Genomic DNA, 20,796 nt, shown 5'->3' with positions numbered 1-20,796 from the left:
ACGATCGACCTGACAAGACAACGCTTCTTTTGGCCGAGGATGGAGCGTCAAATTAAAGTCTATGTGAAGTGCTGCCAGAGGTGCATTTTGGCCAAGACTCCAGATCCATCTGCGAGGGCTCCACTTGAGAGTATAAGGACCTCCGCTCCCATGGAACTAGTGTGTTTGGACCTCTGGAGTGCGGAAGATAGCAAACAGCGTTCGGTGGACATCCTTGTCTTGACAGATCATTTCACAAAGTTGGCACATGCCTTTCCATGCTCGAATCAACAAGCGAAGCAAGTTGCGAAGAAGTTGTGGGATAACGTATTCTGTGTATATGGATTTGCGAAGCGCATACATACGGATCAAGGAGCCAACTTCGAGAGCGAGCTCATAGCGGAACTGCTTAGGTTGTCAGGTGTCTCCAAGTTACACACTACCGCCTACCATCCCATGGGGAACGGAGGGACTGAGAGGTTTAACAGAACCCTGGGAGGTATGATCCGTTCACTGCCGCTGAGAGAGAAGGCCAGGTGGCCTCAGCAAATACAGACTCTGACATTTGCATACAATGCGACGGTGCATGAGACAACTGGGTATGCACCTTTCCACCTAATGTTTGGGCGGGTTCCGAGGCTCCCTGTTGATGTGATGTTCAGACAGGTTCTGCATGACCCAGTGGTTGTTGACTACAGCAGCTATGTGACGACGCTTATGTCCCACCTCCATGAAGCAGCAGACATTGCTCGGAGACATGCCATCAAGGAGCAAGACATGCAAGCCAAAGGTTACAACCGTAAAGTCAGAGGGGCTTGTTTAAACGTGGGAGACAGGGTGCTCCTTGCAAACAAAGGCGAGAGGGGGAAGAAGAAACTTGCGGACAAGTGGGAACCAACAGTCTATACTGTCATGGACAGCAACCCACAGACTCATGTCTACAAGCTGGAAGATGACAAGGGGAAGACGAGAGTGGTGCATTGCAACCTTATCCTGGATATAAGCTTCCTACCCATAGAGACTGCTGATGGGGACGCACCGGAGACTGATGACAGTCTTGGTGGATCAGAGGACGGGTCTCGGATGGGTCTCGTCAACTCTCTGGAGGAAGAGAGAGGATCAGAGGAAGGGTCTCAGATGGGTCTCGTCAACTCTCTGGAGGAAGAGAGAGGATCAGAGGAAGGGTCTCAGATGGGTCTCGTCAACTCTCTGGAAGAAGAGAGAGGTTCGGAGGATAGGACGGGTGCATGGGTGTTGAGTGGGGCTGAAGAAGCTACCAGTCATGATTCCCGTGACGTAGCTGATGTGGACGAAGATCAGTCTGATATGGACCAGAGTCTGCGGAGTGTATCAGGGACAGTGTCGGTGGTTGATGCAAGTAGTGCCCAGTCCTCCGGTCCAGTGTCTGCAGTTGACACATCAGACACAGTGCCAAGGGCCCCGACCATTATCCCTGTAGTCATTCCGGCTATTGTAGAACGGGACCGAGACTGCCGTACACCTACACTAAGGGGCACAGAGGGTGTAGTCAGGACACGGGCTGGCAGGGTGGTTAGGGGAGTCAACCGTTTGATAGAGACGATGGTTCAGAGGCCGTTCAGTTGGTAGGAGTCCCCAGTCTCTTCTCGCTCTGTCCTAGGCGTTCTGTACTATCTCTTTCAGTTTAAAAAAAAAAAAATTATCTTGCACTGTGACACTGTAAGTGGCGTACTTACTACATGTGCTCACAAATGAGATATGGGACTCAAGTAGGCCGGGTAGTTTGGTGTACAAGGCACTGAGTGATTCTAGGAGGAACATAGGACCAATCATCTTTTTGTTTTCTCTGAACCTGTGTGACAGGTAGCTTCTAGCTGATTTTGAAGATGCGTATCTTTAGGTAAACCCGTGCGGGTTCTGACGTAGTGTTGGAGGTCCCTGTTAGTGTGTCCTGTCGGTTCAGGATTTTAGTGGAATTCAGGGGGGGTGTATGTAGCAGGTATATATAATATACTGTTATGTATTCCACAAATAATCCCTCACATTTTATTTTATTGCTTTGGTTTTATTTCATTGCTTTCTTTTTGTTTTACTGCACTTTTGGGAGCTAAGTCTTTTATTTTGAAATCGATACCGTTGTCACTTCCTCCCGAAGTGACGTATTTCCTTTCGACCGCCCCTCCTCACGCAGCAGTTACTACTGGGTATTGAGGAGCCTGTGAACTGGTGCCATCTAGTGGACAAGAAGTAATGCCATATCTGTCTGGTTGTTTTGACAGGTGAAATAAATACTAAAATGTATCACGAGCCTGTCTTCACTTCCTATACACGTTCGACAGAGGAGTAGGCTGCAGACCGGCTACACCTGCACCGCTTGTTGTAAATGTTATGGAGAGTGGGCTCAGCTGAACGGGCCACTCTCTGTAGTCTGTACGGTCTTGTGCGGTGCTATTCCCAAACCAGGCGGTGATATTGCCAGTCAGGATGCTCTCTATTGTACATGTGTAGAAGTTCTTAAGGATCTTCTGACTGACTTGGAACTTGGAACCAGAGAAAGACGTTTGTCTTGTTTACATCAGGGTCCCCCATTTTCAATTCATAGTGTCATTTATGACATACACAACTGAACATACTGTACGTGACATCATGACATTTATGACATAGGGACATACATGACATACAGGTATATATAGTACTGTTACATTTGTGACATATACGATATGCAAATATACAGTACTGTTACCCAGAGATCCTAACAGAAAATATATACATATAATGGGGAGGAGACTGTACATTAGGAGGGGGTGGGTGGGCGGGAGAAAATATATACATACAGCGGGGAGGAGACTGTCCATTAGGAGAGGGTGGGTGGGTGTCTTAGTGTCTTTATACCTGTATCACTGTACACATTAATTAATACTACTCTAATACAGCTCTGTACATACATCTGATTAGCACTATTACTCAATAGTAGTACTAATGAATATATGCTATATACCCAGTTTAATCACCTGTACATTGTATATTACTTTTGCACTTTACTGTTACAGTTGCACTCTGGTTGAAGGCCAAACTTCTTTTCGTTGTACTGTACAACTACTAAGTGCTTTTTAATGACAATACATTTTAATCTAATCTAATCTGTTCTAATGGAGGAAGTGGCAGCAAAACCCCTGAAGAGAGAGACATAGAAAGAGAGGGACAGGACTCTGCCAGTGAGGTGACTTCTGACATGAGAGAGACAGAGAGAGAGAGGGACGGCAGTCTGCCAGTAAGGTGACTTCTGACATGAGAGAGAGACGGAGAGAGAGAGGGACGGCAGTCTGCCAGCGAGGTGACTTCTGACATGAGAGAGAGAGGGACGGCAGTCTGCCAGCGAGGTGACTTCTGACATGAGAGAGAGAGGGAGAGGGACGGCAGTCTGCCAGCGAGGTGACTTCTGACATGAGAGAGAGAGGGAAAGGGACGGCAGTCTGCCAGCGAGGTGACTTCTGACATGAGAGAGAGAGGGACGGCAGTCTGCCAGCGAGGTGACTTCTGACATGAGAGAGAGAGGGACGGCAGTCTGCCAGCGAGGTGACTTCTGACATGAGAGAGAGAGGGACGGCAGTCTGCCAGCGAGGTGACTTCTGACATGAGAGAGGGAGAGAGACATTTACGTTTGTCACCCCTTTGTTTCATCCAATCCAGTTACTCCTTTATGTTTTAATAAACATCTTTGGACCAATGTGTCCCTAAACTTAAACTAATTGGTGTCGTTATGTGATTTTTGCCATTTTGTTATTGTGAAATTGGTATTCAATTTCATTCTGAGTGGCATGTATTAAAAAGTCTTAAAGGGGAACTATCTTATAAATGGCCTTTTTGAGTGTTTAGCATTGTTTCCTAGCTATGTGAACTTATATTAATATGATCTATGTCTCAAAATTCTCATATTGGCGCATTCTTCCAATTCTCCTCTCACAATATTCACCCTCACTGAACTGAGTCATTTGAAAATGTGCCCTATATGTGATGTCATAAAGACACCGCTGCATGTTAATGTTCAGGCGGGGCCGGCCCGGCGCAGTGGTTTAGGAGCCCAGGTTCAAAACAGCTCGAGATCTTGAGGTAGAAAAATGCTGTTTTTGAGGACTTGATTAGAAATACAAAACAATGAATAAAAAAAAAATATATATTACAGAGGTGTTCCATAGACTCACAGGAATTGTGTAAAAGTGCCCAAATAGTGAAAGAAATAGTAAAATAGTTCCCCTTTAAATCTGACTGGGCTAAACCTGTCCTAGAGACTTGCGGGTTGTGCTATTGTACTCAGTAGGGATATCCTTTTTCATTGGTCTATGTTGACCACGCCCCCATGGTTCGGCTCCTCCCCCTACAGGGGATTACCCCTTGATCATTAGGCCACACCCCCTTTTTCTATCTTTTGAACCGTTTGTCGTAGAGACTTGCGGGTTGTGGCATTGTACTCAGTAGGGATATCCTCTTTCATTGGTCTATGTTGACCACTACCCCGAGCCTTAGGCCACTACCCCGATCCTTAGGCCACGCCCCCTTTGTGTATCTTTTGAACCGTTTGTCGTAGAGACTTGCAGCAGGTTGTGGCATTGTACTCCGTAGGGATATCCTCTTTCATTGGTCTATGTTGACCACTCCCCCGATCATTAGACCATGCCCCCTTTGTGTATCTTTTGAACCGTTTGTCGTAGAGACTTGCGGGTTGTGCCATTGTACTCAGTAGGGATATCCTCTTTCATTGGTCTATGTTGACCACTCCCCCGATCCTTAAGCCACACCCCCTTTTTGTATCTTTTGAACCGTTTGCCGTAGAGACTTGCAGGTTGTGGCATTGTACTCTGTAGGGATATCCTCTTTCATTGGTCTATATTGACCACTCCCCCGATCCTTAGGCCACACCCCCTTTTTGTATATTTTGAACCGTTTGTCATAGAGACTTGCGGGTTGTGCCATTGTACTCAGTAGGGATGTCCTCTTTCATTGGTCTATGTTGACCACTCCCCCGATCCTTAGGCCACACCCCCTTTTTGTATTTTTTTAACCGTTTGTTGTAGAGACTTGCGGGTTGTGCCATTGTACTCAGTAGGGTTATCCTCTTTCATTGGTCTATGTTGACCACTCCCCTGATCCTTAGGCCGCGCCCCCTTTTTGTATCTTTTTAACCGTTTGTCGTAGAGACTTGCATTGTACTCAGTAGGGATATCCCCCTCCCTTCTCCTTTGTCGCCTATCCTGTGTTCCACCCCCCCACTCGTTTGACCTATCATGTGAGTGTTCTCCTCCCCCCCCCGTTTCACTATATAGGGCTCCTCCCGACAACAATCGGTCTTTTCTACTTGGGCAATTTCAGCTGATTATCTGGGCGGAAGCCTCAGCCATTTTCTCTAACTACCTTGTATATTTGATCTATCTGGCTAATAAACCTTGTTATTAATCGGACCCACAGAGTGAGTAAGTAATTTGACTAATTTCCTACTATTGATATATCCTACAATTTGGCATCGCAAACTTTCGTGCTTGTTCAACTGTGTTTTGCTCTCATGCATAGAAAAAAAGGGAGTAGTTAGCCGGCTTTATTGGAATGCATTGGTGCATTCCCCCTCTTTCTCTGCGCACGCTTGAGCATCTACGGTGTATATTAATATTGAGATCATGGCTAGTAGTAGAGTGACGTGCATTGAATATTTGGTCTGTATTATAATAATAATAATAACTTTATTTGTATAGCACTTTTCATACAGAGGTTGCAGTTCAAAGTGCTTCACAACAGTAAAAAATACAGGCATAAGCGAGCATAAAAAGATAGACAGGTAGAATCACAGTGTTTCACATTAGGATCTAGCATCCCAATAGGCTCTCCGCTTACAGTTTTCAGTAACACAAATAGTAAAAATAGTTTAAAATGATTCAGTTTAAAAATAGTAAAAAAATTATAAAATAGAACGGACATAAAAAATACAGGCATGAGCGAGCATAGCAAGATATGGCAAATCACAGTGTTTCACATTTGGATCTAGCATCCTAATAGGCTCTCTATTCAGTAATACTCCTGTAATTCCCAACATACTTCCCAGTACATATTGCTGTAACTTTAGTGATATTAGATCACAGGGACTCGAACCCACACTGTAACTTTAGTGATACTAGATCACAGGGACTCGAACCCACACTGTAACTTTAGTGATACTAGATCACAGGGACTCGAACCCACACTGTAACTTTAGTGATACTAGATCACAGGGACTCGAACCCACACTGTAACTTTAGTGATACTAGATCACAGGGACTCGAACCCACACTGTAACTTTAGTGATACTAGATCACAGGGACTCGAACCCACACTGTAACTTTAGTGATACTAGATCACAGGGACTCGAACCCATACTAAATAGTGGGACCTATTGCATGAACAAATAATCACAGTGTTTCACATTTGGATCTAGCAAATAATAAAAATAGTTTAAAATGATTCAGTTTAAAAATAGTCATCAGTAAGAAGTAAAAAGTGCAATAACCGACACATGAATTTGATAGGCAGTGTATAAGAGTAGGCAGGGTAAGAATAGTGCAGGTAAATACAAGTTGTGTCAGGATATCCCTGATGTTTCCTCTTGCCACTAGGTGGTAGCAGATATCTATCAGTGAAATGCCTGAGCAAAGAGATAGGTTTTAAGCTGTCTTTTAAAGATGTCTAGCGAGTTGGCTTCCCTGATGTTTTGGGGTAGTTTGTTCCATAGTTTTGGGGCATAGTTGATAAAGGCTGCATTACCGATCCTCTTTTGACTGCTTCTGGGAGCCTCTAGTAGTCCAGCAGCTGATGATCGCAGTGTTTTTGCTGGTGTGTAATTTATTAGAGTGTTGGCGATGTAGCTAGGTCCCTGTCCATTTAGAGCTTTGTATGTAAGGAGAAGGACCTTAAAGTCAATTCTAAATGTTACAGGAAGCCAGTGTAAAGCAGCTAAGACTGGACAAATGTGCTCTCTCCTTTTGGTTCTAGTTAGCAGTCGGGCTGCAGAGTTTTGGATTAGCTGAAGCCTCTCTGTGGTTTTCTTAGGGAGACCTGTGAAAAGTGCATTACAGTAGTCTAACCGGCTAGAAATTAATGCATGAATTAGCTTCTCAGCATCGTTCTGATTAATAAATGGTCGTACTTTTGCTATATTTCTGAGATGGAAGAACGATGTTTTCGTCACTTTGCTAATATGAGAATTGAAGTTCAGTTCTGAATCTATGATAACCCCAAGACTAGTGACCTCAGATTTGATCTAAGGGGTTAGTCCCCCCAGGTTCTTTATTAATGTTTCTTTTCTAGTTTTGGAGCCGATAATTAGAATTTCAGTTTTGTTCTCGTTTAGTTTCAGGAAGTTCTTACTCATCCATTTATTTATTGCCAGTAAGCAGTCTGTAATGGAGCTAATCGCTGTAGCATTTGGTTCAGCAGATATGTACAGTTGTGTATCATCCGCATAGCTATGGAAATCTACATTATGTTCTCTGATGATATCACCCAGCGGTAACATGTAAAGGGAGAAGAGTAAAGGACCTAAGCAACTCCCTTGTGCAACTCCATAGTTGTTGTCGTATATATCAGACATGTGATCCTAGTTTAACATAGAATTTCCTCCCTCTGATGTATGTTTTAAACCAGCCCAGCACATGTTCTGAGAAACCGACATGGTTTTCAAGACGATCGATTAGAATATCGTGATCGATTGTATCAAATGCTGCACTGAGATCTAACAGGATAAGGATGGCGATCTTATTCTCGTCAGAGTTTAGTCTGAGGTCACTGATTATTTTGGTGAGGGCAGTTTCAGTGCTATGATATTTTCTGAATCCTGACTGAAATTCTTCTAAGATGTTGTTTTCTTCAAGAAAGGAATTTATTTGAACTGAAACTATCTTTTCAAGTACTTTACTAATGAATGGTAGGTTGGATATTGGACAATAATTTGCCATTTCATTACTATCCAAGTTAGGTTTTTTTAGTAATGGCTTTACAACTGCTGTTTTAAAGGCATCCGGGAAAATACCAGTCCTAAAGGAAGTGTTTATGATATCTAGCACAGGACTTGAAACACTATTAAATACCCGTTTGAAGAAAGCTGTAGGTATAGGGTCAATGTCTGAGGTGGAGGAGTTACATTCTGAGACAGTTTTGCAGAGTACATCTAATGTGATGCATGTGAAACTTCTCATGGTTACATTGCACGGTTTGCCGCAATCAGCTTTATTTCCATCATGAGTAATGCTGGCCCTGATCAAGGTTATTTTGTTGTTAAAGAATAGTGCAAGTTCTTCACACTTAACCGTTGATGACTGAGGAGGTGTAGGGGCAGTGTTGAGTAGTACATTAATAGTGGAAAAGAGGATTCTGGAGTTTCCAGCATTTTCTGTAATGATTTTAGAGAAGTAATCTTTCCTTGCTAAGCGGATGGTTTTATTATAAGCAGTTAAAGCATCTTTGTATATATCACAGCATATGGTGGTTTTTGTTTTTCTCCATTTTCGCTCCGCTGCACGACATTTCCTTTTTTCTTCGTTGACCGTATTATAGTTTAACCAGGGCGAGGCTCTAGTTTTCTTCTTTTTCGTTTTTAATGGAGCGACAGAATTTAATATAGATGACATTGCATCATTGAGATTTTCTACCATTTCATTTAGAGAGCTGTCATGATTGTGTGGTTCATGTAGTCTGATAAGATCAATGAACTTTGATTCAGCTTTGTCGTTTAAGAACCTCTTTTTAACTATGATTTCTTTTTTTGTTTTAGTAAGGGTTATTTGAGTATCAAAAAATATACAGTGATGGTCGGAGAGAGGTAATTCAGTTATTGAGATATTTGTTATGCTTAGCCCAGTTGTTGTTATAACTAAGTCTAGTGTATTCCCAAGCCTGTGAGTTGCATTTGTTATATGCTGTATTAGGTCAAAGCTATCCAGTAGATTTTTTAGTTCTATAGTTTTGGAGTCTGTTTTCTTATTAAAATGGATGTTCAAGTCTCCATTTAGGATCACCTTATCATATCCGGTAACACATAGTGAGATCAGTTCAGAGAGCTCCTGTATAAATATTGGTGAGTGTCTAGGCGGGCGGTATATTGTGACAATAATAGTTGATTCTGTTTTTAGTTCAATGGCAAGATATTCCATTGACATGAACTCGCCTAGTTCTGTGATTCTAAACAAGAGTTTTGAGGAGAAGATTGCTGCAACTCCTCCGCCCCTTTTATTTTTTCTGGGTATTTGAAAAGAGTTATAGTCTGGTGGACAAGCTTCTATCATTATTGATGTAGCTGTGTCATTATTTAGCCATGTCTCTACTAGGCAGATGCAATCTAAGTTATTTTCTTTAATCAGATCATTTACTAAGAATGTTTTATTATTCAGTGATCTGACATTTAGGAAAGCTAATTTTATTTGTTGGACTTCTTTAGAGGAGGTCTGCTTTGGCTTGACCGTGATGGCCCTGAGGTTAATAGCAGGTAAACGCATTGATGGTGTATGTAACTGAGGGGTACAATTCCCTGACTGTATTACTAGATATGATACTTACTACCACTACCTTTGTACTTAATATTCGGCCACCCAGTACACGGCATAAATATATTATCATGAACACTCTCACGTAGATGAAACGGATCCAACACAAATGTACGAATTAGAAACAGGTCTTTATTTCCTACACAGCGATGGTGTGTAGAATAAGCACTTAATCACTTAATTACATTTATGAATTGAAATAGTATGCACTTTTATGGCAAGGAGTATTCGTCGGTATATCAATAGATAATGTCCAATCTCTGAAGGCGCAGGTGGTAAATATACGACCTGGAATAGTTAAGGAATAACAGCAATGATACTTTAATGATTATAGGCTGGATACACTAGAGGGGGTTAATCCGGTCGCTTGTAAGCCGACAGGAGTAGGAGGGGGGGGGGGGTAGAATCCAGCTGCCTCGTCCGGCCAAGGGTATCCCAGGTGAACCCACTGTAGTGCCGTTCAATGCGCCGGCGATCCTTGGACCACAGATGAAAGCAGGTGGACTCTTTGTGGGCCGGCTCTCTCCGGTCCACGGGGGAGAGATGTGGAGAGACCTCGTCTTGCAGAGCGTCTCCTCACCTTGCGTCCTCTCCAGGGGGGGGGGTTCCAACACACGGTAGTGTCGGGGGTCTTTATCCATAGAATAATCAAAGTATCCAAAGCATAATCCGTGCCTGGGAAGGCGGGCTGTCGTCGGTAGAATAATCCGGTATACAGGTCCACTCGCTCGTCGGCTCTGGGGCTCCTCGGGTGCAGCTTCACATAGGGTCAACCACCCTGGGTAAGCAGCCAGTTCTCTGCCCGAAACGATGGGGTACTGACTACGGTAGTATTCTCACCGCACGAAGCACTATATATTAACAGACTATTATTAGCTTAATAGACTACGTCCAACTCGACGATATAGTGCCAAATATGACTATTCAAATATTAATATACACGATGTCTCAATACCGATGGTAGGCCGAACTTGGCCTTACTCCCACACGTGGCATCGCGGGGAGGCTTTACGTCTGTGACTCTATTGGAGGGTAAGAAACTGGACTGAAAAGAAAGTCCTACTTTAGTAGCGCAGTATATATACGCACTATGAACAAATAGTCCCATTAGTGGTGCGGTAGCCAAATTCCTACGCGGAACTAGGACTTGTTCGTACATGTCGAGCGGTACGTTTGAACTGGGTCTGAGGGGTATGGCAGCCTGGCACCAAGGTCTCGACCAATAGTAGAATGGAGACTATTATGGGATGTTCAGTAGGCTAGAATGGATATTCAATGCATATTGTACAAGGAATATACAAGGGATATCAGGGAATATTAGAGAATATACAAATACAATTAAATATATATATAAATAAATATATATATTCGGTTTAATCTGGCCCTTCACAACAGCCACCCCCTGAATAGGTCCCAGACCTAATCAGTTAAACGGAGACAGATTAATCGCGTTGTCTATTTACACATAAGGGTTTGCTGTAGGGGTCAGTCAACTTCACAAAGTCATAGGGTTGTAGGGTCATGGTCATCATCGATTGTGTCTGGGAGTCGAGGCAGTTCTATGAGCCTTGCCACGGGACGGGTGTAAGTGCGACCCTGGACGAGCACTTCAGCTGCTCGGACCTTGCCGTCGGCACCGGTGATCACTTTGCTTACGCGGCCGGCCGGCCACATAGCTCTGGGCAGTGATTGATCAATAATCATGACGACTGTTCCTTCTGTCAAATTGTCTCTCTCCTTTACCCACTTCTGGCGGGTCTGTAGAGACGGTAGGTAGTGCAGTAGGAAACTGTTCCAAAACTTGTCGGCTAATACTTGGCTGTACCTCCACATTCGTCGGCCGTTCGCTTCTTCAGGCCGGTACATTGTCTGGGGTAATGTGGGATCTAGCCGCCCCATCAGGAGTGTGTTGGGGGTAACTGGGTCGATATCCGCCACATCACTGGAGACATATCCGAGGGGCTTCGAGTTAAGTACTCCCTCAATCTCCGTGAGGACTGTCATTAGGACTTCTTCCGCCACAGTCTGGGCCCCAAGTACTGCGTACAGGGCTGTCTTTATGGAGCGCACTTCTCGTTCCCAAGTGCCACCGAAGTGGGGTGCGTTTGGGGGGTTGAATTGGAAATCAACCTGTGCTGGAGCGAGGTGGGTCTTAAGTTCTGGGCCCATAGCTTGGAAGCTCTCTTTCAGCTCTCTTTCGCCGCCTTTAAAGTTTGTCCCATGATCGGACAATAGGGTAGACGGTCTTCTGGTCCGTGATATGAATCTACGGAAGGCCATAAGGAATGAGTCTGTGCTCATGGTCGGGAGAAGCTCGATGTGTATCGCTCTGGTGGTCATGCATTTGAATACAATACCCCACCGCTTCTCGGTTCCTCTTCCTTTCTTTATGTGCAGCGGGCCAAAGCAGTCCATACCCGTTGAGTGGAATGGCTTGTCACCGATTCGGAGGCGACATGGAGGAAGGTCAGCCATCCTTGGTATGCTGGGCTGCGCGCGCCACTTGCGGCAGTCTAGACATGTTCGTTGGAAGCGTCGTACCGCCTCTCTTCCTTGTAGGATCCAGTAACAACGTCTGATTTCCGCGAAGACTCTTTCTGCTCCTGCGTGATGTACATCCTCATCGTATTTCTTTATAATCAGCTCTGTGACCTTGTGTCGGCTGTTCAATACGATCGGGTATTTAATGTCATCCGGTAGATTGGGGGCTCTGCGTAGGCGACCACCCACTCTGATGAGGGTGTGAGCGTCGCTCTCGGGGGCCAGGTGAATTAATCTGCTGTCGGATGGGACGGGCTTTCCTCCCTGTAGACAGGCCAATTCATCGGGGAACGAGTCTCTCTGGGCTCGCTGCAGTAGAAGCAATTCTGCTTCCTCGTAGTTAGCTGCTGACATATCAGCGGGGGACTTGCACTCCGGGTGGTACCGCAGGAATGTTCTTTGTTGTGCACTCTCTATGGACGTGCAATCGTTTATGTTAGGGTCGGTGGAGGCTACGGTGCTCAATCCACAGAACACAGACTTCTTAATTTCCACCTCCTCTGGACTTGCTTCCCTCGGGATAGGCATGGGCCACTGTCCTTCCGGGAGTCTTAGGAATGCGGGGCCGTCACTGTAGACATTGCGACGGGTGAGGTCATCCAGGGGCATCCCCCGGGTGATGACGTCAGCTGGGTTCTGTTTTGTATCAACGTAGCGCCACTCTGTTTCTCCGGTTAACTCTTCGGTTAAGTCTTGAATCTCGGTGACTCTGACTCCCACGAAGACTTTGTACTTGCATGAGTCCGATTTGATCCAGGCGAGTACCGTCGTGGAATCTGACCACAGGATTGTTCTAGACACCGGTATGGTGAGCTCACGTTGGATGAGCGTGGCTAGGTGCGCTCCGGCTAGGGCTGCGCAGAGCTCTAGACGTGGGATAGATTGTTGCTTGCGTGGGGCTATTCTCGAGCGGGCGAGGACAAATGCTGTGTAGATCTCTCCCCCCTGGTCTTGGGCCCGCAAGTAGGCTACTGATCCGTATGCGACCTCTGAGGCGTCACTGAAGACGTGTAAGTCCATTTTACATGTCTCTGGCCTCACCGTGGGTGGGAAGTAGCTTCGGCGCATATTAACGCCTGGGAGTGAGTGGAGCTCCATCTCCCACTCTCTCCAGGTGGATGCAAGGTGTGCGGGAATGGGGTCGTCCCAGCCCTGGTCCTTGTCCCACAATGCTCGTACAATCATTTTTGCCCTGGTGGTGTACGGTAGAATACATCCTAGCGGGTCATATTGTCGGGCGAGTGTTGTGTACACACTCCGTCTGGTGGTCGGCGCCGCCGCCGGCCTTCCCTGCTCCGTAGTCAGGGGCTTGTGTCTGTAGTGAAGCGAATCTGTTTTGAATCGCCACACCAATCCCAGGGTCATCTCCTGGGCTTCTCCCGGGATTGTAGCCATCCAGGTCTCGCTGCTGGCTGCCTTGTCCTCGGAGGAGAGGCTGCGCAGTACTTGCGGATCGCTGCTGGCCCACTGCCTGAGATCAAAGCCGCCTTTGATCAATGAGGCGCGGAGTTTAATCAGGAGAGCCTCGGCTTCTTCCTGGGTTGAAAGGCTTTGTAGACAGTTGTCTACGTAGAAGCTGTTCTTTACGCTGTGTCGGACCTCTTCGTCCGCTGCTGGGTCCTCTGCTACATGTTTCTGTAGTGCAAATGTCGCACAGCAGGGGCTGCACGTCGTTCCGAAGGGGAGGACTTCCCATTGGTAGATGGCTGGGTGCTCATCTCCTGGCTTCTCTCTCCATAGGAACCGTAACAGGGGCTTGTCCGCCTCTACTAATCTCACCTGCAGGAACATTCCTTTAATGTCCCCGCTGATGGCCACCTTTTCCTGGCGGAAGCGGAGTAGAACGCCGAGTAGGGAGGGGCCGAGTGTGGGACCGGGCAGTAACTCTTTATTCAGATTTTGGGATCCGATCTGGTAGCTGCAGTTAAATACTATGCGGTCTTTACCGTTGTGATGGACCTTGTGGTGGGGCACGTACCACGATTCAGTGGTCTGGTCAGCCTCTTTAATGTCCATCTTTGTGACGTGTCCCGCTGTGATGAGCTTCTCAATCTCAGCGCGGTATACACTCTCTTGGGCGGGGTTCTTGGCTAAGCGCCGCTCCGTGTTCAGCAGGTACCGTTCTATGGCGTCTGTCTTGGCGTGGAAAGTAGGCATTCCTTCTCGCCGCAGGAGTGGCGTGGCGTATCTCAACACGCCGTTGACCGGGACTCTCTTGGTCCCTGTCTCGAGGAGGTGAATGGCGTAAATGTCATCTTTAGAGCGAATGTCTTTCTTTCCATTCTTAAAGGGCATTTGTTCCAAGCTCCATAGCCGCTCTACGTGTTGCAGGAGTGCGGTTTCTCCCTCTGTGACTCGGGAGTGGAGACATCTAGTGGCTGTACTTCGGTTGAGAGATTTGGCGAGCGGGCCTTGGAGAGTCCATCCCAAACGGGTCTCGACTGCTGCAGGACAGCCTCGGGGTCCGGTATGAACCCGGTCTATCGGGACAATGAGGTCTGCATGGTCGGAGCCTATCAACAGGGTCGGCATAGCATTGTCTATGAGCGGGATCGGTAACTTGCGCAGATGTGCATATTTCTCCATCAGCTTGGCGACGGGGTATGTGTACCGCGACAGTCCTATTTCTTGGCTGGTGAAAGCGTCTGCAATCTGGTACCGTCGCTCAGGCTGGCCGCTTGCTGCGATAGAGAATGAGACATTCTCGCCCTTTATCGTCTTCAAATCTCGTCTTATTGTCCGAATTGTCATTTGGGTTTTGCTTCCCCGCAGCCCTAGCTGGGCCGCAGCGGAGGCGAGCAGCAGGGTCTTCTCTGACCCGTCATCGAGGACGGCGTAAGTGTCCAGGACTTTATTCTGGTAGCTTAGTGTCACACGCACTACTTTTAGGAGTACTCGGGCTCCACTGCTGCTGGCGGGATCGATGTACATGACGCTCGCTTTGCGGCTGGATGGTGCAGGTGAAGGGCGCCGTCTGTTACTGTCGTGAAGTATGTCCAGATGGGCTCCATCGCACTTGGTGCACCTTTTCTTTAAGCGGCATTCGGCTGCCATGTGTGAGCGCGCACAGCGAAAACAGCGCTTGTTGGACTTTATCCATTGACCTGCTTCCTCCGCGTTCAGCTTGGGGAAGGAGTCACATTGCGCTAGCCAGTGTTCTTTCACACAGTAGGGGCACACTATCTTCCACTTCTCCGTTCTGGAGGGGGTACTGTGGCTCCTGCTGCTCGGTACTGACTCCGATTGGTGCATCACAGTCACCGATCTTCTTCCATCATTTAGTCGTCTGGTTCCTTCTCTGGAGCCAGGGGTGCTCCGTCCGAATGTATCTAGCCGTAGGCTGCTGACTTCTCTCGCCAGGAAGTCTGCTAGATCGAGGAGGTTCGGTTCGGGGCCATTCGGGTCTCTGTGGTCCCTCTGCCGCCTAAAGCGCTCCTGACGAGCGGGCGGCAGCTTCTCCAGGATCCTTTCCACATTTGAGTTGGCGTAAAGTTCATACTTCCCCTTCTCTCTTTGCGCTCCCAACATCCCTACCAGGGACTGCACTCTGATGGACAGGTCGTCCAGTGCTCGATTGTCTATTGCTGGGGGTAAGCGGTCGATGTGTCGGATCTCCTGGATCACGTAATCCCATATGCGCCCATACCTCTGGTCCAATGCTACCAGCGCTGCTGTGTATGGGGTGGTGGAAGTCGCGTAGGCGAGCGCTATATTATGTGCGCGGGGCACCTTTAAGTGCTGCAGTAGGATGGCGTATTTGTGGCGTTCATCCAATACATCCACCAACATGGTCTCCAGACACATGCGGAGTTCTGTATACTGGGCCCGGTTCTCTTGGGTGAAGTCGGGTACCATAGGCGTGCCAATGTATGACGCTGACTGTGGATACATCGGCGAGCGTTGGGGGAGAGGCCTCCTAGGCGAGTCTCCTCCCGCTCCTTGGTATGGGCTGGTACCGGCAGTGTACCATGGCCCGCTTGTCTAGGTGCTGTTCCTCGGTGCGGGTCGTGCGTCGTGCTCACCCGTGTATAGAGTCGGGGGTCTGTAGCGCAGCTCCGCGGGAGTATAGCCTGGGCTGTACCGGACCTCCTGGTCCGGTAGAGTACTGTGCTGTCTTCGGGCGCGGTTCTCCTCCTCTTCCTCTTCGTCTTCAGTTAGGTCATCCAGTGCTTGTAGTCTCTGGTTTAGCCTCTCCACAGGATATGCTGCTCCTTCCCGGTTGCTAGGTCTCGCTTGGACCGGTGGGGGGAGGTGGTCTGTGGGGGGTATAGACCTCGTCTGTTGGTCAAGTTCAGGGTTGTTTACTCGGCTAGGGGATGCCGCCCTGGAGGTGTGTCTAGACGAGTTCCTGGAGCCTCTGGCGGAGGGAGAGGGTGTTGTCCGTCTGATCAGCTGTTCTATTAGTTGCGCTTGCTGTCTGTCGCGCTCTGCGTCCCGTAGAGCACCAGCAGCTGCTCGCTGGCTGTCTGCTCGGTCTCGGGCCACATTCTCTTCCATCTGAATGCGTCTTATTTCCAGGCGTATGTGCTCTTCTTCGCTCCGTTGCTGTATCTGCAATCGATCGCGTTCACCCTGGAGTCTATCGCGTTCAGTAGAGGCTTTCAGGCTGACGAGGAATGCCTGCTGTAGGGTCCTCTCTGCCTCGCTGGGAGAAGGCGGTTGTATAGGGGAGCCTTCCCTCGGGGTACTCCTTGCGGAGCCTTGGAGCTCTATCTCCACGGTGCTCTCCCCGTCTTCTTCCGTGCCGAGTTCTCTCTCGGTAGCGTTGTATTCCTCCCGGGACTCATCGGGGACTACTTCTTCAGTACTGGCGGGGTGTGAAGTCATGTCTGGTTCCCACTGGTCCCCACCGTGAACTTGGTCAGTTACATTAGAGCCCGTAGGGGCCTCTATGGTCGGGGTAGTCTGGGCGTTGGGGTTAGACATACTTTTACTTTCTAGTTTTACCGCGTTTACTGTTAGTAGAAGGCTAGGTTGTTGACTGACAGCGTAAGCCTCTAAGTACTGAGGGAGCCGTCGTTCGCGCTGCGGGCGTTGGTTAGGAGGATCGTTTCGTGGAGTGTTCATCATAGGCCATTTCAATATTAATAACACTATATTAATATTACACTAATTACCCTCCGGCTCGAAGGACCAATTGTAACTGAGGGGTACAATTCCCTGACTGTATTACTAGATATGATACTTACTACCACTACCTTTGTACTTAATATTCGGCCACCCAGTACACGGCATAAATATATTATCATGAACACTCTCACGTAGATGAAACGGATCCAACACAAATGTACGAATTAGAAACAGGTCTTTATTTCCTACACAGCGATGGTGTGTAGAATAAGCACTTAATCACTTAATTACATTTATGAATTGAAATAGTATGCACTTTTATGGCAAGGAGTATTCGTCGGTATATCAATAGATAATGTCCAATCTCTGAAGGCGCAGGTGGTAAATATACGACCTGGAATAGTTAAGGAATAACAGCAATGATACTTTAATGATTATAGGCTGGATACACTAGAGGGGGTTAATCCGGTCGCTTGTAAGCCGACAGGAGTAGGAGGGGGGGGGGGGTAGAATCCAGCTGCCTCGTCCGGCCAAGGGTATCCCAGGTGAACCCACTGTAGTGCCGTTCAATGCGCCGGCGATCCTTGGACCACAGATGAAAGCAGGTGGACTCTTTGTGGGCCGGCTCTCTCCGGTCCACGGGGGAGAGATGTGGAGAGACCTCGTCTTGCAGAGCGTCTCCTCACCTTGCGTCCTCTCCAGGGGGGGGGGTTCCAACACACGGTAGTGTCGGGGGTCTTTATCCATAGAATAATCAAAGTATCCAAAGCATAATCCGTGCCTGGGAAGGCGGGCTGTCGTCGGTAGAATAATCCGGTATACAGGTCCACTCGCTCGTCGGCTCTGGGGCTCCTCGGGTGCAGCTTCACATAGGGTCAACCACCCTGGGTAAGCAGCCAGTTCTCTGCCCGAAACGATGGGGTACTGACTACGGTAGTATTCTCACCGCACGAAGCACTATATATTAACAGACTATTATTAGCTTAATAGACTACGTCCAACTCGACGATATAGTGCCAAATATGACTATTCAAATATTAATATACACGATGTCTCAATACCGATGGTAGGCCGAACTTGGCCTTACTCCCACACGTGGCATCGCGGGGAGGCTTTACGTCTGTGACTCTATTGGAGGGTAAGAAACTTGACTGAAAAGAAAGTCCTACTTTAGTAGCGCAGTATATATACGCACTATGAACAAATAGTCCCATTAGTGGTGCGGTAGCCAAATTCCTACGCGGAACTAGGACTTGTTCGTACATGTCGAGCGGTACGTTTGAACTGGGTCTGAGGGGTATGGCAGCCTGGCACCAAGGTCTCGACCAATAGTAGAATGGAGACTATTATGGGATGTTCAGTAGGCTAGAATGGATATTCAATGCATATTGTACAAGGAATATACAAGGGATATCAGGGAATATTAGAGAATATACAAATACAATTAAATATATATATATAAATAAATATATATATTCGGTTTAATCTGGCCCTTCACAACAGTGTATATTTTTCACCATGCCATTGGCTGGTTATGATTACTGGTATGTTTTGAGAGATGGCATGGCAATTGTGCTATACTGCACTGCACTGACTGTACTGTGCTTTCGGGGACATTTGATCAGACGAGATGGCCTTGTGTGATATGGGGGGGGGGGACGTATTGTGAATTGTTATGGGAGAACGCACGCATCCCGGCCCTCTACAGTGTTACTGGGGGATTTGCTGGGTTGTGGTGTACAAATCCCAGTTTGGGTGTTGCCGACAAAGAAATAGGTACAATATCTGTTATGTGTGTACGACTCGACCGAGCGTACGTGTGTTTGTACGCATAGCTAACGCTATACGGTTGTGTGTAATTCTTGGAGACAATATTTGGATTGGATTGTTCTCGGTCTCTGTAATGGGTAGGACGTGCGACTGACAACAGGGGATTGAGGTAATTCATCCAAATATTGTTGTATTATTCAAAAGCTCCAAGTTTGGCCATAAAAGACGTTGTGGTTGTTATTATTTTCCCCTTCCTTCCTGAAAGCGATCTTAGGTTAAGTTAACTATTGTCATAACAGATAGGCGGGCAGGGAAACGGCGAGACATTTTGGTTGTGTTGTTTAGGGAGAGATACAGGAGAGCGCGTATACAGGAGAGAGGAGGATAAATTAGATAACGTGTTTTGGGGTACGTACGTTATACAGCGTGTTAGATCCGTGATTGTCGGCGTGAACACTATAGCTTTGCCTAGTGTGTGTAACAATTACAGGAGATAACTTTATTTTCATACACAACGATCCTATATCACTCGAAATAGTTGTGTTCATATTAATACTGTGTTTAGACAGTCGTGAGTCGACAGTCTCATGCACCCGACCATTGTAAATCGCGCGAAATGCTAGCCTAGTAACCTCCGGTGTCAACAAAAGCGACCCTGTTAACACTTTGAGTGCCAGCAGGGGGCGCACGATTTATCGCTTGAGTGCCAGCGCTTAAGTCAATGAGAGGGCGAGCACATTTGCGAACGCATAAACTATATCTTAAATTATCGCTATGTGTCTAATACGCCTGTCGCTTATCAATGACTTGCTTCCAGTCAACATGTAGGAAACGGATTGTTTTTTCATCTGTACATTTCCGTTTTATACTATTTTGAAAAAAGCTAGTTTTTGGAAATTTCCAGGGAAAAAAGATTCTGCAGGAATCGCCCTTTAGTGGAATACACAAAACACGTTGTCATTTTTCGGCCTATTTATGAATCGTTTTCAAATAAACGCTATATTATCGATAGTATATGTGTACTTATGCACGCTAGAGAAGCGGGCTGAACAATTTATTATCTATTTCCTGATCAGCACACACACACTGACACACACACACACACACACACACACACACACACACACACACACACACATACACATATTTTCCCTGTTCGAGCTCAGAGACAGTCCCAATGGTAACGTGAGGCTAGATTGATTTAAAATGAATGGAAATCGCTAATAAAAGAAATAACGATTAAATAACGAGATTTCTCATCCTTGGCACTCAACGCATGGCATGAACTAACGAGTTTTCTCGTGGCTGGCACTCAAAGTGTTAAACACTTCCGGGTTTACGGAGAATCAGACAACAACAAAGGGCGTAGTGACGCCACGAGGAGCGACCATTTTGAATTGTAGTTTGATCTCACGTCCGGTTTCGCGATAAATAACGATAACAGCACTATAACTTGCTTATTGACAACGATTCATAATGTAATTTGGTTAATATCTTTAGTTGATTCAACATCTAAATTCGTTATACCAATATACAACTGAAATATATACATTTTAGAATCATTATGATAAATTAACTTTGACTTGAATGAATGCCCATTCTTTCTCTAGAACAATACAGATTGACAAACGTTTCATTATGCACTATACAACTAGGTTAATAAGTTATAATTAAGATATCAATTGTATAAGATTTATTTAGGATAACTAATGGACTTTACTAAAGGTTGACACTCACAGTAATTTCTTCCAGAACAAGCTTAAAACAGCAAAGGATAATATGGTTGATCATTTGTCTGTCTATATCATCTCTCTCTCTCTCTCTCTCTCTCTCTCTCTCTCTCTCTCTCTCTCTCTCTCTCTCTCTCTCTCTCTCTCTCTCTCTCTCTCTCTCTCTC

This window comes from Notolepis coatsorum (genome assembly GCF_963971535.1).
Source record: "Notolepis coatsorum genome assembly, chromosome: 8".
NCBI classification, from domain to species: Eukaryota; Metazoa; Chordata; class Actinopteri; order Aulopiformes; family Paralepididae; genus Notolepis; species Notolepis coatsorum.
Note: the sequence above shows the minus strand (reverse complement) of the source record.